A 22745-nucleotide genomic window follows, 5' to 3' on the forward strand; every position below is an offset into this window, starting at 1 on the left:
TTTAACATGCTCCGAAGGAAGCTCTGTAATGAAAGGAAAAGTCTATGAAATCAAATACATCAGAGCTCCAATATCAACTTCATTAATTATTATTCCTGGGCACAAAAACAAGGTTCTTAGTATTTTTCATATGAGGTGTATTTTTGGTAAAATAGAGCAAAAATATTGGTTTGTGCTAACTAGACAATAAAAAAAATTTATAGGAGTTGGCACATATTAGATGTTAGACTATTTTTTATATTAAAGTATATATCCTATATCTTCCAAAGAACAAATTTTCCAAAAGTTCAATTATGTATTGAATATCTAATAATAAAAACTCTGTCTTTAAAATCAATTTTTAAACTGTTAGGAAAGACTGAAAAATTTTAAAAAGTCAAATGATTTCTTATGCATGATTCTTAATGTTAAGTGTTTTCAAGTCCATAAATAAATGAATCCTTTGTTTTGCTAATATCTGTGTTCTGTTTATGAAACATACAATTCATTTTAAAGATAAATATAGATGGTTATGTCCGAGCTTTGGAAAACAAAAATCCATTAGTTTGTGTGATTTCAAGCTGATGATTCATGCTTTACTGCTTAAAAAGTAGTACTTTACAAAAAATTGCATAAAAATGAGTATTTTATAGTAAAGTCCCATTGCCTCTTGTATTTTATATACTATAATGTTCTGGTTTCCATTCATGAGAGCTAAAATGGCAATCCTTATCTGGCAAGATGTTCAGTAGTGTTGTGTATAGCCTAAAGATTTCTGTACTTAATAATCTATGAATAAGTCAATGGCAAAAAAAATATTTTCATGCATATTTTTTTTTCCATGCATACTTTAAATACCACAATGGACACACCTGAAAGCATGTTTGCATATATGCAACATAGTAATTTAAAATAAAATAAATGAGGAAAACCTATTGGTTATACCTGAGATCTCCGGTGCTAGATTCAAAATGATTGTGGTAGTTTGCCCACACACAGCACATAAAGGTGTGGATGATGAGCTATAAAATGCACTATTTTAGAACTGCATCGGCATCCTACCTTATGATTAGATGCAAACATGTTTGCTCTAAGCCAATTTAAAACAAAATTCTCCATACCTGAATATTAATGCCTAATATTATCCTGACAGGAAACAAAGGTTTTCACCCCGCAATAAAGATAAAAAATATTTTACATGCCTGGTTGGCATAATAAATGACTGAAAATAAAATACAGTTAAATAGGTGGCAGTTCTCAGGTCTTTATTATAGATTAGCACAGACTGGAGAACAAGATCCAAATGATGAGACCTGAGCATAGAAATAGGATTTTAAAATAATAACAAGGAGGTGATACCTTGTTAAGTTTTGTTGTAGTATGATCTCTAGTTAGTGTTATCTGGCAAGAAAGAATATTGCTGGAAAGCATTCTCCATATTACTGTGAGTGTGACTTTTGGTTTTTCTCACTGTTTTTTGCTATAGAGATTTTATAGGTCTATGGGTGCCTGGGTGGCTCAGTGGGTTAAGCCTCTGCCTTCAGCTCAGGTCATGATCCTGGGGTCCTGGGATCGAGCCCCACATCAGGTTCTCTGCTCAGCAGGGAGCCTGCTTCCCCCTCTCTCTCTGCCTGCCTCTGCCTACTTGTGATCTCTCTCTGTTAATGGATGAATAAAATCTTAAAAAAAAAAAAAAGAGGTTTGGAGCCATTTCTGAAATACCTTCTTTATCTAGGCATCCCAAAAGGACTTCATATGTCACAAATTAGAAAAACTGTGTAGACTAAGAGTACAGTTACATAGTTCAATTTGCAAAAAGGAAAAAATGATTTTACAAAATATGTTGTCATATATCTAGAAGAGCCAAAGGAAGATTCTGAATGAAAATAAATCTGAACTCATGATTCTGAGATTTTTTAAAATCCTCTGAAACATTAATTACTGTTATGTTGCAGTTCTGAGTGAGGAATAGAGTTATTAACAAGAAAAAGACAGATTTGATATTCTCATTCAAGCACAATGCCTCCTACCAGTAAGTAGCTTACATATCTAGGATTAAAAAAAAAAATCAGACTCACACAAAATAGGAAAAATATATTATTATATTTCCTTTCTTCCCCCTTCTTCCTAAAACTTTAAGGAAAAAGCTTACATGTAAATAGTCTGGGAGTGAAAAAAAATTGTAATATTGAACTCGTTAATCATATTTTTATAGAAACATCAGTGTGTATGTACATTTTCATCTATTTCTTTGGTTTTGATAGTTTATTGATTTTTAATATCTTGTAAGTCTACTTGGCTTCGTATTAATTTGTAATAGTGATAGAACATTTAAGTGTCCATGAAAAATAATTTTATGAACATCAATACTTTGGAAAAAGTGTTTTCCCTAGGGGGTGAAATATAGGTGCTTTAACAGGAGGCTGTCCTCTCCTTTCCCACTGCTTTCTCTGGCCCCAGCTGATCCAATTTTTCACATAATGATTTCAGTGATCATACTGTGAGATCCATGATTAATACTTGGGTAAATCAGATAAAGTCAACATCTTTACCTGCGGTAATTTAAGGATTTCTCAACTATAAATTGGGCCTTTAAAAATAAACATTTTCAGCGCAACCTAGTTACTATTAATATTAAAAATTGTTATAAATGGTGAGCACCTTCATTCGAGGAATTGTTTTATTCTGTTTGGACTGCTATAATAATAGGAGGTTTATAAATAACAAACATTTCTCACGGTCCTGAAAGGTGAAAATTCAAGCTCACAGTAGTAGCAGATTTGGTGTCTGGAGCAAGACTGCTTCCTAGACCGTGGTTTTCTGATGGTAACTCTGCATGATGGGACAAGGGCTTTCTCTCAGACCATTTTTATAAGGGTGCTAGTCCCATTCAAGAGGGATCTACCCTTATAATCTAAGGACCTCTCCAGGGCCCCACCTTGTTACTTACTGGGCATTCGGTTTTAATACATGAATTTTAGAGGTACACAGACATTCAGTCCAGAACAGGAATTATGTCTTCTACATTCTCATTAGTACACACACAGGCACAAAACCTATAGAATGCTTTGTGCATAGTAAGGGCTTATTAAATACTTATGTGTAAGTCCTTTGTAAGTTATTACATAACTTATTTGTAATATCAGGTAGTAAAATACTTGCAAATTAGAAGAATATATCCATTACCCAGAAAGATTGTGTGCCTAGCTATCAGAGAAGGCGGCATTACTACAGTGTCTCCAGTCAGTCTCGGTGGGGAGCGTGTGAGGTGTGTGTGCATGGTGGAGGGGAGGGGGCAAAAGAAGGAAAGTGGGCATGGGGTCTGTTGTGAAGTCAAAACCTGAAGTGATGGATAAACCTGTTCTCCATGCCTTCTGCCCTTCACTTATATTGAATGTGGAGTGGTAGTGTGGCCAGGTTTTATACTTTCCCCTGCTTTGGGGAAAGATGGGGTCACTTGGCACCATCCTTTTATGACCAAAGCTGTGTGGGCAAAGTTAATGTGTAAATGGTTGGCCAACTTGGCATACTCAAGGGAGGTTCATTCCCACCTGGAATGGGCTCAGTCCCCATGGATTCAAAGTTATTCTTTTCTCAACACCTGAAAAAGAATCTTAAGGACTTAGAAATGGTGGAATTAAGGATAAGAGACGAAAGTAACATCGGCAGTGAGGCACACGCAAATCATTAACTAAGGCATATTTATAATGAAACATTAACAAATGCACATAGTAATCAAGACTTCTAACTGTTTTGTACTATCATTGGAAAGAAGTTTATGGTAAAGTATGTTCAAAATCTTGGAAATGACTCGATAGACACATAAAATCTGAACATATGCCAAAGATTTCCTGTAATATATTAGTTACTGAGAGGACCCACTGGATGTGTAAGACTAGTTCAAAAACCAAAAAAGGAAAAGAAACTTAGAGATTGGCTAGTCAGAGGAATAGGAAAATGAATGTGCTAATAGATACAAAACTCAGGGCAATAAACTAACATCTGGAATTCCTTCTATCCTGGACAGAAGATACATTGCTATGGCATAAAAGTATCGTCATTGCTCTCAGCAGTCATTCACTTACTGCTTTTCTGCATGCTAATGTCAACAATTAAAAGTTATTAAATGTACTTAAATAGGAAGACAAATGTACATATACCTCAAAGGTCATATAATTCCTCAAGCAGATTGAGCTACTATAGCACCCTCTACTCTGCAAAGTAACCTTGCATCCTTTTGCCTGTTTCCAAATTTGAGGTCATTTTTTTTTCTCCCCATGACATTGGCTATCTTCTCTTCCTCCACCCTTCACATTTGTCCTTACAAGTCTGATCTTCTCTTGTTACTATTCTCACTGCTGGTTGAAGCTGCTTCTAATAGGCAGGATTTATACCTTAACTGACAGTGCCATCAAGATTTGTCATTAGTTATTGACTTTTTTAATGCCATCATATATGAGGTTGCATTATGTTGCTGGCAACAAGATCCCCTTTCTTGATCTGGTGGGAGAATGTCCTTCAACATTCAATGAGTACGTACCAAGTGCCATTTATATATTATCCCATTTTATCTATTGTACCTTATAATCAGGTTATTGAATGAATCAATATATATTTTAAATAATACAACTGAAAGCAAAGGGAGGGGCAGGATCTTGACATATGCTTGGCATTTAGTAAGTGGTAGAACCAGGATCTGATTCCATTCTCTAAGACTAAAGTCTGGTTTTCTATTATGATACTAACTGTTGGAACAAACGACATTAACTTATTCTGACTCACTTTTCAAATATTTACTTCTACTTCGACTGGTTTCTTCATGCAATTTTATTTTTCTGTTTATCAAAGGACAGGTATCGGGATATCAGAGGCTTCAGCTGTCAACATCTAGCTCTATGGCCAGGGAAGAATGATCTCTCTAGTTGTAAACAGTTCTCACTTGCCTTACTTGGCCACAGTAACCATTGCAACCTCACTTTTTTAAAAAATAAGATTTTATTTATTGGGGTGCCTGGATGGCCCAGTAGTGAAGCATCTGCCTTAGGCTCAGGTCATGATCTCAGGGTCCTGGGATCCATCCCCGTATCGCATTGGGCCCCCTGCTCAGCAGGAAGCCTGCTTCTCCCTCTCCTACTCTCTCTCACTGTGTCTCTCTCTGTCAAATGAATAAATAAAATAATAAAAAAAAAAAGATTTTATTTATTTGAGAAAGATAGCATGTGAGGGGCAGAGAGCGGCAGAGGGGTAGGACAAGCAGATTCCATGCTGGGTCTGGAGCTGGGTGTGGGACTCTGTCTTCCGACCCTGAGATCATGACTTGAGCCAAAACCAAGAGTTGGTTGCTTAACTGACTGAGCTATGCAGGCTCCCTTTGATCTCACTTTATGTACTACCCTCATTCTTTTCATCCTGTTTCTACCTTGGGCTAATCTGTTTCAGTGTTTCCTTCATTCCTGACATTCTGAGAATTAATGTTTATCCTTGTTTGGTGATTTCTAGAAGGAAGAAATATTTTTCTTACAAAGTCCTATTAATAATCATTTGCTGCAGTAACCTAGACCCATTTCATGATGGTTTTTGTCTTTGCCTTCTTTAAATCATTGTCATTTGTTCCCAGCTGATAACAAAGAACCACGGAAGCAGTTTAATTGACAATGTTGTTGCTTCATTCAAAGTTTCTCCTATACCATCTGAAAAGCTCACCCCCCCCCCAAAAACACTCACCTCTTTCCTGTCCTCTGTGTGTTATACCTGCTTGTGTTATCATTTTATGTATTGGAGAAAATTCACATTTGGTCCAGAAAATTAGCATGTTTTCTTAGATATTTTGAAAGTTAAGATTCCCCTGATAATTAACGTTCAACCCACCAAAATAAGGGCTATCTTGGTTGTAGGTCAGAGAACAGGATCAGGGAAAACGGTATAGCTGCTAGAGCAGAGGGAATGATCTTACAGTTCCCAGTAATAAGAGGGGTGGAGATCTAAGTGCTTAGTCATCTTTAACACTATCATCAACATCACTTTTTGAACTACAGACATAATGATGCTCTAATTTTAAAAGCTGTAGATGACTCCTTGATTTCTTACAGAACAAAATCAAAACCCTTGACTCTGATACCCAAGAACCCTTTGTTTTGTCCTGAAACCACATATCTTCACTCATTTCCTACTCTTGCTTCTTTACCAGCAAATCCCTCACTTCCCAAACCAGCAAGTCCTCATTTCTCCATGCCACCTGCAATGAAGTTCCCTAGATCTGGAGGATGCTTTTGACCTGTCTTCATCAGATGAAGTCTTAGCTCAAATCCAAAGCCTGACACAACCTTCTCTGAGGCTTTTCCTAGCTGGCCCAGATTCCTTGCAAGATGCTTTGTGGAGCTGTTGCTACGTTGCCTGGGGGCAGAAGGAGCTTTCTGTTACTCTATGGTACTTAAGGCTCTGTGGTTCATCTGGTCACTAACAAGTTATCTTTACTAAAATGAGAGCCCCTTGAGGATAGGAAAGATGTCTTTTTCTCTTTTTACTCCTGGGCTGGTGCACATACATGTAACAGGTCTTGCTGGATAGGCTTAAGGAACATGGCATACAAATGCCTAGGGGGTGTAAGATACAGGCATACGGCTTGGTAGGAAGTTCCCCAAAGGGAAACTACAGGTACAAATAAAGAGACCAAGTTAGAGTATGGGGAGAATGGGGTTATCAGACAGATTATTATTCATAAGAGACCAAATAAAAGAAGTAGGGCTTTCATTCCCAAGTAAATGGGGGTATTGAGGAAAAGTGTTAAATCAAGGCCTTTATCCCAGAAGAATGAGTCTGAACATATTCTGGAACTTGGCTATAAGGTAAGAGTTGTTGATTTGAAAAGAACCAGAGCAAATACACAGGAAGATACCAATGATAACGGTATTCCTCAAACTCCCCACGGGCAGAAGAAGATTTCACTTAGTGCATCTAGGTCAAGTCACATTCATTCATACCTCTCCATATCCTTGGAAAGGAAAAGAGGGTTCATGAAGAGGCCTGCCATTTTATTTCCCCCTTCAAAGTGTCTCTTTGGATTCTGCGTCCCTACCTATTTCCAGTGCTTTGGTCCCAGCCGAGTTTCCTATTCATCATTTTGTGGTGGTGCTTATTATTTAATCCATATTGAATTCTGTGTTTAGTGGTTTTGAATCAATGACCTGGTATTTTTTTTTCCTTTGATGCTGCTTTTCATGTCCTTCTCCTTGAATTTATGTGTTCTGGTATCAGGCAATTTCTGATTTATGCCTTCCTTGGTTTAACCTGTTAGAATTTTGTGCCCTGACCTATGTCAGGACCTGCAATTCTAAATTTCTGAGAAACTGAGGGTGTGGAACATCCTAGGGAGTCAAGCAGGTTATAATTCTTCCTTCAAATATGTATGAAGAATTCCATGGCTTATCTTGGCTTCCTCTACTCATGTTTCTGATTTCACTCTAAAAACAAAACTCAAGTATTATAGAAGAGGGGTTGCTATTATTTCAGCTGTATTTGTTCATTCATTTTAACTTGAGGAGTCTTTTTGAAGTAAAAATGTTGGGCTTAGAAAAGACAAGACGATAGCTGGTCTATCAACAGCGTAAGGCAAGAAGACACGTAAGGCAGCCACAGTCTTCTGGCTTGGTAAACTGTCATCAAAGGAAGTTGTAAAAAGTGGAGATCTCTCAATAAAGGTGCTTTACTTCAACTAGGTGAACTGCATTCAACATAATTGTTCTGGAGTTAGAAGAGGCTTTGATGTTATTAACTTCCTCTTCTATGAAAGAGAACCAGTTATGAGACTAAGTTATGGAAACAAAACCTCCCCCCACTCTACATTTTCTTCCTTCTCTACATTACACTTCCTTTGCTTCAAGCCAGCTTTTCCTAATTAGTCAGATGGAAAACTAATGGAGTTGTTGGAAGGTTGATTAAATAATTTGCATCCCCAGAAAAACATCAATCACTATTTGGAGATGAGAGACTCTACTTAGCAATGCAATGGGTTGGTATACTGAGAGCAAGCATTCAAGTTCTGGCCCTAAGGGAAGTTACCCAGAATCCTCTGATTCTAACCCCACTTGTCTCTCCTCATTGGTTAAGGGAGGCTGCCATGGTGGGGGACTATAATCGCCTTCATGTGCCTATTCAAGTCCCTTAACATCCCTTCTTTGTGGGATGCCTTAGGACCAGCTCTGGGCATATCATAGAGGGGATACAATTCCCTGAAGAGGTTGGTTCTTTATTCACTGTTTTTTTCTGTTTGTTTTGTTTTTTTAATTTTTTAAGGTTTTATTTATTTAGAGAGAGGGTTCAAAATGGTAAAGAGGGGGAGAGACAGTCTCCAGCACACTCCCCGCTGAGAGTGGAGATTGACTAGAGGCTGGATCCCACAACCCTGAGATCATGACCTGAGCCAAAATCAAGAGTCAGACATTTATCCAACTGAGCCACCAGGAACTCTTATTTACTATTTCTTTAATTCATCCATCCATCAAACAAGCATTTTCCTATAGATTGTAATCCCATGTGTGTAAATTTTTAAAAAGATATGCATGTAGGTTCATTATGTGAAAATTATCAGAAATATTCAAAACATTCATAACATTGTTTTTCTGGTCTGGCAGTAGTAGCATCAGAAGTTGGGGGAAAGTTATGGGAGTTTTTCACTTAAACCCCCTCTAAAGTATTTGATTTCATGAGCAACACACATTCAGACACACCTACACAGACACACACATGTGTATGTATATGTATTTAAAAAGTAATTATGTTTCTTAAAAGAACTCAACATTTTCCCAGAGAAGAATCTGGAGCTAGAGAGAACATGTGTCCTAGGCCACGTTTGTGCAGAACACAAAACAGCTAATTCAGGTGTGAGGCATGGCCGAACCTTTAGGGAAGTATAACTTACTTTTAGACATGATGGTCCACACTGACCAACAGGCAAACTCCAAGAGATCCCTGAGTGGTCTTAATTCTTCCTCTCTTCCTGCTTCTAAAACAGTAATCTATTGTTTTTATTTTCAAAGTTCATTGATTCTAAATAAAAATAGCATACAGTTTATTTGTATCTTTTAAATTATGATACATTTTATTGCTCAGCATTTTAAATTCATCTTAGGCAATTTAACAAAAATTTGTTTTTAAATTTCTTTTTAAAGATTTTGATTATTTGAGAGAGAGAGAAAGAGCACAAACAGGAAGGGGCAGAGGGAGAGGGACAAGCAGACTCCTTGTTGAGTAGGAGTCTGATGTGGGGCTTGATCCCAGAACCCCGATATCATGATCTGAGCCGAGGTCAGATGCCTATCCAACAGAGCCACCCAGGCACCCCCAAAATCTAAATTTTTAAATATATTGAATAAGATGTTACTTGATGATTTTTTTGATTTTTTTTAACTTTTTTTTTTTTTTTTTTTTTTTTTACGTTTTAATTGCTTGTGTATTCTCTCTCTGTTCATTCTTGGACGAAGACTGAATAATTTCTTCAATGATGCAGTCTTTCCCTTTTCCTTTCTTCCTCAATCTTTTAATGCCCATGAGAACACCCTAAATTCAGTGAGGCAGAAATCAAAGTAGGAATATATTTTAAAACATAATTATTACAAACTGCCTCTAGTTTATATTTTCTCAAAATAACTGAAGTCTGGGAGTTTCAGCTACTTCCTCTCATCCAGTTCCTCTCTTTGTCTTTGGATATTTTATCACGTAATGAGAAACTGATGAATGGTGAAATTTTGAAGTTTCACTAAAGAGAAGCCTAAATTGAAAAAGTCTACTCAGTCTTTATATTCACAGTAATGTTAATTAGAAAGCAAAATGGCGGTGGTCTGAGGTATCTGGTTGAAATGGAGGCACCATGGCTGGGTTGATGACTGACAGGATTTCAAATTGCCTCCCTTCTATCGTCCTCCAGTCGTCCAACTGTAAATATTTTTGCAGCTTGAAATAAATTCATTCACCAAAATGGCTAATGAAATTTATTTTTTTGTCTGAATAACAGCTGAAATGTACATCTTACTTCATTTCATATTGTGTGTCTGTGCAACCAAAACTTTGCTGACCAAAAAACATCTTATTTAAACCATTGTCTTCAGATCTTTACCAGACCATTGTAATTGATATTACAGATGAGTGCTTTACATGCTAACGAACACGCACCCTGTAGAGGATTCTTTATTGTAATTTAAATTCTGTAGCAAAAATAAGAAAAACTGGAGCACTCAGTACAATTTTGATTAGTAAGCAAAGTAAGAAGTAATTACAGTTTGCAACAAAACAACAGCAACTGGGTATATAAATTATGTAATTAAGGCATATGTGCAAGATCCTCATTTCTTAGTCCTAAAACTCTTTGAAATATCCCTGGCAAGGTCCCCTGCTGACACCATGAGTCTCCTTCCCTCCTCGGTCCCAGCCACTATCCCACTCTGAACTTTCTCAAGTGCTTTTTTGTAATGACTTTGCAGTCCTTCCAGTTTCTCAAAAATACATTTTCAGAAGTTTTGACTGAATATATAATACTAAACTGTACACTTAAGCTGAGGCGGGATGTATCTCAGTGTTGCTTAAACCTTTCAAAGATAATCCTTTTTAATGGAATGAGAATAAACAAGCTGGGAATATGGGTTTGATTGCTTCTGCATTGTTTCTCTGTTCTCTGTTCTTCACCTTTTAAGTGGCTTTTAGCAGTGAGGAGTAAAGATGATTGACGGACAATAAATAGAGTGTTAGTAGTGTGAGCTCTGAAGTCGTAGGGGTCTGAGCCCCATCCCAGCTTCATGATTTACTGCTGAAATGGCTCGAGATAATTCACTTATGTAACTGCCTCTATCCTTAGTTTTCTTGATTTTAAAATGAGATCTATGGGAGTACTTCACAGGAATGTTGTGGGAAGTAACAACACAGTGTAGAGTGAGCAAAAGACACATTGCAATCATTGCACTTTAATTTGGAAACATCACAAATTTTATTTTAGAAAATAGAGAAACTTTCCTTGTCCAAGTAAGTCGCTCTCTACAGTCCTCCTCATAGGTTGAATTTGATCCCTTAGGTAGACTTAGCCCTAATGAAAAGAATAAGACGACGAAGATATCTTATTTTCCTGCAACATTCATTAAATCAAAGTGCTTGCTTGACACCAGATAGACCATTTCAAATTATTATTTCTGTTCAAAGAACAGATGCTATATATCTGCATATATATACACACATGTATATACCATACAGCTTATATATACACACATGTATGCCATATAATATATGAATATATATATGAATATATGTATTTATTTACTTTATCACCTCTATTTACTTTACCAAAAATACACTCAAAATAAAAGTTAAATGACAAAAATTACAGGAAAATAAATACTACTTTAGTAGCATTACATATATATATATATATATATATATATACACATATAGATGACATTATTGTCTATAGTGTTTTCTATTTCCATTATTTCCTCATGTCTTTCTTTCCTAATGATATTCTTCAAGATGTGATGGCCTATTATACCTATAATGTAAGATTAGGGAACAGTTTTCTATTTATATTTCCTTCCTAGACTTCAAATAAGAAGGCCATAGGTGTTTGAGGAATCAATGACATTAAAATGGAAGTTTTCAAGGAGTCATTAAGTGCATTATGTATTATTTATTTATTGTATTTCTTGAAAATGGGAGACCTATTCAGAGCCTCGTGTTTTATGACATTAGCTAGACTTCTGCCACATTTATTTCACATTTAGGAGTGAATTGAATGGTATTATAACTATCCAATTAGCAATGTGCACTTGAAAGTATTTTTAAGGATATTTGATCTCAGACACACAGGAAAATGTTGATTGAGTATATATGAAAACAGGATTATAATTTGAGCTTGAGAATTGCCAAAGCTACTACAAATGTGCAATTTTAAAATTAATTTTAGTAAGCTCGGGAACTTGTTTTTACTGATCTGGACATTTCCAAAAAGGCGTTAAAGACAGTTAAAGCAAGGTATTCTCATAATTACAGAAATTTTATTTAAAACAAATATATAGGGGTGCCTAGGCGGCTTAGTTGGTTAAGTGTCTACCTTCGGCTCAGGTCATGATCTCTGGGTCCTGGGATTGAGCCCCACGTTAAGTCAGGCTCCCACTCAATGAGGAGTCTGCTTCTCTCTCTTTTTCCCTCTGCCCCTCCCCACTGCTCATCATCTCTCTCTCTCTCTCAAATAAATAAAATCGTAAACATATAATTTATTTTTTAAGAATTTATTAATTCTTAAAATTACAGAGAGTACAAGCAGGAGATGCAGCAGAGGGAGAGGGAGAAGCAGACTCCCTGCTGAGCAGGGATCCCGATGTGGGGCTTAATCCCAGGACACCAGGACCCCAGGATCATGACCTGTGCTTAAGGCAGACGCTTAACCGACTGAGCCACCCAGACATCCCTCAAACATATAATTTCTAATTGCTAATTAAGTAGCTTATTTTTTAGTTTTATAGATCTGTTTTTACAATGAATTAAATGTATTTATGATGCCAAATGTGTATAGACATAGATCTACAAAAATGTTTTTAAATTTGTGTGAGACCCTAAGTATGCAGAACATTTTTCCCTCTGAAAAAAAAAATATATGAGGATGAGTACATTTGTCAGGTGTTTACTTTTTGTGGCACATATTCACTTTATCATCTCTGCTTAACTTTACTAAAAATACACTCAAAAGTTAAATGACAAAAAATACAGGAAAATTAGCACTACTTTAGTATTAATGTTTAAGATGAGGTGAAATTGGGACGCCTGGGTGGCTCAGTTGGTTGAGCAGCTGCCTTCGGCTCAGGTCATGATCCCAGCGTCCTGGGATCGAGTCCCACATCGGGCTCCTTGCTCAGCAGGGAGCCTGCTTCTCCCTTTGCCTCTGCCTGCCACTCTGCCTGTGCTCGCTCTCTCTCCCTCTCTCTCTCTGACAAATAAATAAATAAAATCTTTAAAAAAAAAAGAGGTGAAATTTTGGCTTATTGATTAATGCATAATCAGAAAATATTTACATATTACACATTTGCATAATAAAATTATATGCAAATGATAACTATGTTGTTTACTTTCAGAGAAACAATAATGGTATATAATGATGAAAATAGGTGGAATTTGGAAAATGAGACTTCCATCAATGACCATGCTCCAAATCCAAGCCAAAACTGAATGTGAAGCAAGTAGATATAATAACTTTTAGTCTACTCACCCAGTTTCTGAAATATGACCGCATCTAAATTCTTAACTATTTGAGAGTAGTTATAAAACTAAAGTGTTTTATCAAATATAAAAATAATCTTAGGTTTTCAGAGTTTTAAAAACTTTTTATATTAAAACATGAATATTTTAAGCAGTGTAATTTTTTTTTAAGATTTTATTTATTCATTTGACAGAGATCACAAGTAGGCAGAGAGGCAGGCAGAGAGAAAGGGGGAAGCAGGCTACCTGCTGAGCAGGGAGCCCTATGCGGGGCTCAATCCCAGGACTCTGAGATTATGACCTGAGTTGAAGGCAGAGGCTTTGACCCACTGAGCCACCCAGGTGCCCCAAGCAGTGTAATTTTAATAGTTCTTTATTTCTGAAAGGGTGGGGTTTGAAACTATGAAGGGGTAAAATATAAAATTGGTCACATGCTATACTGATGATAAAAAATAGTTTGGATTTTATGAAAGTCTAAATGTTTGACTTCTACTCCCACCAGATACAAAAACTCAGTTTAATTTTAATGAGCAAAAATAATAAACAATTTTACTCCTTATGTTTCCTTGTATAGCATATAGTGTCATATATAGGCTACTGGGTTGTAAAACATACAAATACTGTGTAATGAACATCATTCTGTCAAGAAGCACTAAAACAACAAGCATTTTTCTCTTCATGCTTTGCAGAATTGCATTGATTTGCTCTGGTACTTCTTAGTTTCTAAAAGTTTGCATTTTTTTTTAAAGATTTTATTTATTTATTTGACAGAGATCACAAGTAGGCAGAGAGGCAGGCAGAGAGAGAAGGGAAGCAGGTTCCCTGCCAAGCAGAGAGCCCTATATGGGGCTCGATCCCAGGACCCTGGGATCATGACCCGAACTGAAGGCAGGGGCTTTAACCCACTGAGCCACCCAGGTGCCCCTGCACTTTTTTTTTTTAAGATGTTATTTATTTATTTGACAGACAGAGATCACAAGTAGGCAGAGAGGCAGGCAGGGAGAGAGGAGGAAACAGGTTCCCAGCTGAGCAGAGAGCCCGGTGCAGGGCTCAATCCCAGGACCCTGAGACCATGACCTGAGCCGAAGCAGAGGCTTTAACCTACTGAGCCACCCAGGTGCCCCTAAAAGTTTTTATTTTAAGAAAATACCTATTTTGAGAAATCTTTGACAAAATAATGGAAATGATAATTTACTTATTCTAGTTTCAGGAGAGTTTAGATAAAAGTAAATATGTCCATATTCTCAAGCAAAGAAGAGATTAGATGATGAAATACTTAGTTAAAAAACAACAACAAATTACATGGACCATTACTGTGCTCTGATTTCTTTCCTAGTAAAAAATTCCAAGGGCTTTCCTTAGACATTTCACAATGGATTTTTATCATAGCAAGCATTTAAGGAGGAAATAAATTTGAGTTTCAGTTCCATTTATATGGGGCCTAAATTCTAAAGACATATACTAAATTCTAAATACATCCTATACTGGGATCAGCCTCTAAATTTTTGATTAAGACATAGTTGCTCTTTTTTTTAAAATGAAGATTAGAGAAGAAACATGGATTAAGTTACAAGATTAGAAGAAACTTTGTATTGATCAATGTAAAATAATTCTGTAAATATTATAGAAACTCGTTTAACAACAGAGAAACATCTTTTCAGATTTTCTTCAGAAATATCTTTTCTTCCTTCAGAGATTTATTTTAGAGAGAGCTTGAGGAGGAGACCAGAGAAAGGGAGCAAGAAACTCAAGCAGACTCCACGCTGACCATGGAGCCCAGCTCCATGCCACTACCTGGAGATCAGACCTGAGCCAAAACCAAGAGTCACATGCTCAACTGACTATACCACCCAGGCACATGACCTCAAAAATACCTTGATCCCATAATTAAGAATTGAAGTGCTGATTTAATACAACTTTGTGTGCAAGTAAACTGAATGGGACACTTGGGTGGCTCAGTCCCATAAGCCTCTGACTCTTTATTTTGGCTCCAGTCATAATCCCAGGGTTGGGAGATGGAGCGCTACATCAAGTTCCAAGCTGGGCATGGAGCCTACTTAAGATTCTCTCTCCCTCCCCCTCACTCGTGCACTCTCTGAATGAATGAATGAATAACATTACATGTTTAAAAAAAAAAAAGTGAATGATTACAAACATGAAATTTTTGTCAAAGTAAAACCCCTATTAAAGTTATTTGTTGTTTTTTAAATACTAAAGAAATCTTATTGTGTGTAATCAATAAAAAATGATTAAAACTTAGAGCATAGTATTTACTGAGGGAGAAAACTACCAACAAAACTGTGAAAAATATCCTATAAGTTATGATGCTTATAAAGGGGAGTCAGATTGGGGTAGCTTGTTTATGAGTCAGAAATCATTGTTATGTGGGACATATCATATTTGAAATTGTAGGACGAGATAGCAAGAAAGTTTATATTCTTAACCTTGATCATGAGTCTGATATCTTGAGTTCTGCATCCCTAACATCTCTCACCAGTTGTCCTATTTTCTGGAAACTCTCATGTCTTCTGATTGTTTGACTTCTATATCAGGCCACAACCTTTGACCTTGTACTTTCTCGCTCAACTCTGATCTCTGCAACTGCCTTCTTTGGGACCTGGTGTCCATTGCACTGAGCTCTAACTTTTTAATTTTCATTCCATACTCCTTAGCTAGATTTTTTTATCCATTTCTAATCAATTATCAATTCTTATCCATTGTTCATCAAGGAGTCATTTCTCCTCTGGAATATTGTGAGAGTCTCCTAACTAGTTCTGGTGCCCCTATTCTTGGTTGCTATTATTCACAGTGATGCCACATTATACTTTAAAAATATGAGTGTTTTCATGTCATTCTCCTGCTGAAAACCATTCCATTATTTCTCATTGCTTTTAAGTTAATATTCTAAGTCTTAAAAAAACCAAAAGCATTCTACCACTTTCTTTCTTCTTCTTCTTTTTTTTTTTTTCTCTCACCTCTTTCTTTACTCCAGCCTTGGGCATTCAAACTTTATCTTCAGGGGATTTATTTAAAGTATATAAATATATAAATTTATAAATACATAAATATAAACATATAAATTATATAAATAATAATAAATATACAAATATATATAAAATTTATGCATAACATATAATTATATATAAAATATATCATGAATCTGTATGCATTATATAAATACATATTTATATAATAAATGCACATTTTTATTATATAAATATATATTTACATAATACATGCATATTTATTATAAAATATTAAAATATTTAATTTAAATTTATTTAAATAAGAATTTTATCATATTGCTTTATGTACATTTCCGTGTACTTCACTTTCATATATTACAACATTATTTAATAGATGATCATTTTGTCTATCTAGAACTCAATATTTTATATTTAATTTTTAATGAAAAAATTTTAAATAGATAATACATGAAAGAGTAACCTGGTGAGATGGGAAGTTCACAACAACCACTGGTTTTCTGTTTTATTTATCAAGGGACCAACATTTGTCTTACTTCTTCCTAATGAGGTCGGTCTGGAGGTGTCCTTTTAGGCTATCAAAGTACCGGGTGTTACAACACCACTTAGACACTTACTGCAAAGTGATACTTCACCAGCATGGAGATCAATATGTCTGTGCCTACATCCCAGGAGCCAGGGAGAGCAGGAAATTGCTAATTACTGACAGAGTTTGGAAGACAAAGTGAAGTTCAAATTGCCCTATATTATACGATAGAGTACAGGGCTTTCAGTTTGATTTTGTGGTTCTGTTGATATTCTTGTCCTTAAACTACCTCTTTTATTTTTCTTTCCTCTGAAATCATGGTATATTACTGTCTGATTTTTCTTTTACTGTATTTCATTTCATGAGTTCTCCAGTTTGACTTTCAACAAACTAGGCTATTTTGATATAAGTCAGACATGTATTGAAACACAGTAATAGGGTTGTCTTGATTTATATTGATGCTTTCTGTTTTTAAAATGAACCCATCTTAGTGTAATTTTTATGAAATTAACATTTCAGTAGCTTCCTCCTAACACTGACCACATTTCAATCAAACATTGGTAGCAGTTGTAAAGTCAGTTTTAAAATTTAAACTCACCAATAAAACATTCATCACTAAATTATCTAAATGAAATGCGCCAGAGTTTTGTATTCTGCCAAAACCTGTTCGATATAAAATCAATGTTTGATTCGTTTCCACATAAGTTTATTGAACATGTGTTATTATCCATGTTCTTTCGCTAATTCATTATCCAGTCTTAGATGAGTATCCCCCACTTTCCAAAAGTTTGTGTTATACCACTTCACTTTTATGAAAGATCTGCTATAGTATGATAACTGTTTTTTGTTGTTGTTGTTTTTTTTTAATGTTAAAATTCTCCTAGAATTTCTGGTTAGTGAAACAGATACTATTGCTGGTCTTTCCCAAAAGCAAAGTGGCATAATGTGAACTTCCTGAGAAAGTGTGGGATGCATCTCACTTTCAACCATTTTGGTGTAGGACATTTGCATAACACTGTACTTATGCATGGTGGGAGAAACCTGTACTAGGAGAGTAGTGGAAACTAACGATGACAAGCCCAATCTCATGGTGAAAAGGCAAGAAATTGCATTCTAAAAGATAAGGGTGTGTAAGTGTGGATTGTCCTGAAATGACCAAATAGGTATTATATTTATATGACAAAGAATGAAAGTCATTTTTAAAAGATAAGTCTACTTCTCTAGGAAAAAGGACTCCATACAGTGATAATACCATTGACCCATAATTCTTTAGATGTGACTTAAAATTTTTTAAATGTCACCTAAACCATATTCCTGGAGCCTATGTGTGTTAACGATATATTAATGTAAGACTGCTATTACAGTATGGGTGCAGGAATTCAGTATGGGTTCTTAAAATATTCTCAAGATTACTGTCCTTTGGTCCATTTTTTAAAAATGTAATGACCTCTTTGCTCCTTTTTTTTGAGACACAATTGATATAATATTACATTAATTTCAGAGGTATAATAATCTTGATAAATATATATACTGCAAAATGATCACAAAATATTTAGTACACATCCATTACCACACACATTTATAAATTTTCATTTCTTGTGATAAAAATTCTTAAGATCTACTCTCTTAGCAACTTTTAAATACATAATACAGTGTTGTTAACTAGGTCACCACGCATGTTATAGCTCCATGACTTATTTTATAACCCAAAGTTTGTAGTTTAGACCCACTTCATCTATTTTGTGCACTTCCCAGCCCCTGCCCCTGGCAACCACCAGCTAATCTGTTTTCTAAATCTGTGACTTAGGTTTTTACTTGGGGGGGGGGGGGGCTGCAGGGAGGCTTTTCATTTTAGATTTCACTTGTAGGGGAAATCATAGGGTATTTATCTTTCTCTGACATAATCCACTTAGAATAATGCCCTCAAGGTCCATCCATGTTGCTGCAAATGGAAAGATTTCCTTTTGTAATGGCTAAATAATATTCCACTGTGTGTGTATGTATGTGTATATACACATACTATGTGTATATGTATAATCTATATATATATACCATATTTTATGTATAAATGTGTATATATATATATTATACAATGTGTGTATATATGTGTATGTGTGTATGTATGTGTGTATATATCCATCCAAATAAATGGATGATAAAGAAAACATTATGTATATAAATTATATATTATATATATCATATAAAACGTTATATATTATATATGAATATTATATATACATATATACATATATATATAAAATATTTTCTTTATCCATTCATTCATTTTTTAACAGACACATGTCTCTTCCATGTCTCAAGTATAGTAAATAATGCTGCAGTGAGCATGGGAATTGATATAGCTTGTCAAATTAGTGTTTTCATTTCCTTGAGATAAATATTCAGAAGCAGAATTTCTAGATAATATGGTAGTTCTATTTTAATTTTTTGAGGTACTTCCATTTTACATTCTGTAGTGTACCATTTTATTTTCCCATCAATAGTGTACAAGGGTTCTCTTTTCTCTACATGTTTACCAAACCTATTTTTCATCTTTTTGATGATAGCCATTCTAACAGGTGTGAAATGTTACCTTATTATGGTCTGATTGGCATTTCCCTGATGATGAGTGATGTTAAGCATCTTTACATGTGCCTGTTGGTCATCTGTATGTTGTTTGTGGAAGAAGGTTGTTCAGATTCTTTGTCCATTTTTAAATCAGATTTTCTGTTTTTTTGGTACTGAGTTGTACGAGTTCTTTACATACTTCAGATATTAACCCTTTATTAGATATGTGGTTCTCAAATATTTTCTCCCATTCTGTAGATTTTCTTTTTATTCTGTTGATGATTTCCTTTGCTGTGCAGAGGCATTTTAGTTTGATATAGTTTCATTGGTTTATTTTTGCTTTTGGTATCACAAAAAAGTCCTCACCATGACCATGATGCAGGAGGTTATCCCCAAAGTTTAATTCCAGGATTTATATGCCTGCAGGTCTTTGGTTCAAGTCTTTAATCTATTTTGAGTTGATGTTTATGTATGGTATAAAATAGTGGTACAGTTTCATTCTTTTGCACATGGCTATCCAGTTTTCCCAGCATCATTTATTAAAGACGCTGCCTTTCCCCCATTATATATTCTTATCTGCTTTTCCATAAATTAATTGTCCATGTATTCATGGGTTTATTTGTGGGCTATGTAGTTCCATTGATCTGTGGCTGCTTTTATACTAACACCATACTTTTCAAATTTTATTTATTTATTTATTTATGAAGGTCCATACCTAGCATGGGGCTTGAACTAATGACCCTGATATCAACATCTGAGCTGAGATGGAGAGTCAGAGGCTTAACCAACTGAGCCACCCATGCCCCAACAGCATACTTTTTGATTACTATATCTTTATAATATAGTTTGAAGTCAGAAGGCATGATGTCTTCAGCTTTGTTCTCCTTCTTATTACTTTAGATATTGGGGGTCTTTTGTGGTTCCAACAAATTTTAGGATTGTTTGTTCTTTTTCCATTAAAAATGCAATTGGAATTTTGATAAGAGTTGCATGGAATCTATAGATTGCTTTTGGTAGTATAGATATTTAAGCAATATTCTTTCAATCCATTTATTCCTAGGCACTTTATTTTTTTGATGCAATTTGAAGTGGGATTTTCTTAATTTCTATAGTTGATAATTCTTATAAAATCTAGCAAAATAAGACCTAGGTCTATCCAGCTGATGAAGAAGAGACAAAAATTAACAGTGGTACTAAGGAAAAGTAGATTTTAATAATAGCATGAGAAAAGTAACAACTATATAGCAAGATTTTTAAAAAGTAGGTGAAATGGATACATCTTTTAAAGTACAAAATTTACCAGAACGGATTTGTACTTATTCTCTCTTTTTTTTTTTTTAAGCTTTACTAATATATTGTTTAATATAGGGGATGGTAACACATGTATATGCTTTATAAACAAACATATGTGTGTATGCATTTAAAAAATCCTATTGGTGCTTTAAAATATATTTCCTCTTTATTTTTTTTTTACCCTTTTTTTAAAATTAATTTTATTTTTTATAAACATATAATATATTTTTATCCCCAGGGGTACAGGTCTGTGAATCACCAGGTTGACACACTTCACAGCACTCACCATAGCACATACCCTCCCCAGGGTCCATAATCCCACCCCCCTCCCAAACCCCCTCCCCCCATCAACTCTCAGTTTGTTTTGTGAGATTAAGAGTCACTTATGGTTTGCCTCCCTCCCAATTCCATCTTGTTTCATTTACTCTTCTCCTACCCCCTTAACCCCCCATGTTGCATCTCCTCTCCCTCATATCAGGGAGATCATATGATAGTTGTCTTTCTCCGATTGACTTATTTCACTAAACATGATACCCTCTAGTTCCATCCACGTCGTCGCAAATGGCAAGATTTCATTTCTTTTGATGGCTGCATAGTATTCCATTGTGTATATATACCACATCTTCTTTATCCATTCGTCTGTTGATGGACATCTAGGTTCTTTCCATAGTTTGGCTATTGTAGACATTGCTGCTATAAACATTTGGGTGCATGTGCCCCTTTGGATCACTACATTTGTATCTTTAGGGTAAATACCCAGCAGTGCAATTGCTGGGTCATAGGGTAGTTCTATTTTCAACATTTTGAGGAACCTCCATGCTGTTTTCCAGAGTGGTTGCACCAGCTTGCATTCCCACCAACAGTGTAGGAGGGTTCCCCTTTCTCCGCATCCTCGCCAGCATCTGTCATTTCCTGACTTGTTAATTTTAGCCATTCTGACTGGTGTGAGGTGATATCTCATGGTGGTTTTGATTTGTATTTCCCTGATGCCAAGTGATGTGGAGCACTTTTTCATGTGTCTGTTGGCCATCTGGATGTCTTCTTTGCAGAAATGTCTGTTCATGTCTTCTGCCCATTTCTTGATTGGATTATTTGTTCTTTGGGTGTTGAGTTTGCTAAGTTCTTTATAGATTTTGGACACTAGCCCTTTATCTGATATGTCATTTGCAAATATCTTCTCCCATTCTGTCAGTTGTCTTTCGGTTTTGTTCACTGTTTCCTTTGCTGTGCAAAAGCTTTTGATCTTGATGAAATCCCAATAGTTCATTTTTGCACTTGCTTCCCTTGCTTTTGGCGATGTTCCTAGGAAGATGTTGCTGCGGCTGAGGTCGAAGAGGTTGTTGCCTGTGTTCTCCTCAAGGATTTTGATGGATTCCTTTCTCACATCGAGATCCTTCATCCACTTTGAGTCTATTTTCGTGTGTGGTGTAAGGAAATGATCCAATTTCATTTTTCTGCATGTGGCTGTCCAATTTTCCCAACACCATTTATTGAAGAGGCTGTCTTTTTTCCATTGGACATTCTTTTCTGCTTTGTTGAAGATTAGTTGACCATAGAGTTGAGGGTCTATTTCAGTGCTCTCTATTCTGTTCCATTGATCTATGTGTCTGTTTTTGTGCCAGTACCATGCTGTCTTGAGGATGACAGCTTTGTAATAGAGCTTGAAGTCCGGGATTGTGATGCCACCAACTTTGGCTTTCTTTTTCAATATTCCTTTGGCTATTCGAGGTCTTTTCTGGTTCCATATAAATTTTAGGATTATTTGTTCCATTTCTTTAAAAAAAAATGGATGTTACTTTGATAGGAATTGCATTAAATGTGTAGATTGCTTTAGGTAGCATAGACATTTTCACAATATTTATTCTTCCAATCCAGGAGCATGGAACATTTTTCCATTTCTTTGTGTCTTCCTCAATTTCTTTCATGAGTACTTTATAGTTTTCTGTGTATAGATTCTTAGTCTCTTTGGTTAGGTTTATTCCTAGGTATCTTATAGTTTTGGGTGCAATTGTAAATGGGATTGACTCCTTAGTTTCTCTTTCTACTGTCTTGTTGTTGGTATAGAGAAATGCAACTGATTTCTATGCATTGATTTTATATCCTAACACTTTACTGAATTCCTGTACAAGTTCTAGCAGTTTTGGAGTGGAGTCTTTTGGGTTTTCCAC

At 35.6% G+C, this 22745-nt stretch overlaps 1 protein-coding gene and 1 long non-coding RNA gene across 2 annotated transcripts in view; both read left to right on the plus strand.

Annotated features, from left to right (window-relative positions):
• GPC5 (glypican 5) overlaps window positions 1–22745 on the plus strand; it is a 1410504-nt gene that overhangs the window by 882090 nt on the left and 505669 nt on the right. The gene's annotated exons all lie outside the window — the stretch shown is intronic.
• LOC125094753 (uncharacterized) lies at window positions 1494–20084 on the plus strand. Its single transcript, XR_007125679.1, has 3 exons — window positions 1494–1504; window positions 6646–6652; window positions 20004–20084. It is a non-coding gene; the product is annotated as an uncharacterized LOC125094753 (long non-coding RNA).

This window comes from Lutra lutra, chromosome 3 (assembly GCF_902655055.1).
Source record: "Lutra lutra chromosome 3, mLutLut1.2, whole genome shotgun sequence".
NCBI lineage: Eukaryota > Metazoa > Chordata > Mammalia > Carnivora > Mustelidae > Lutra > Lutra lutra.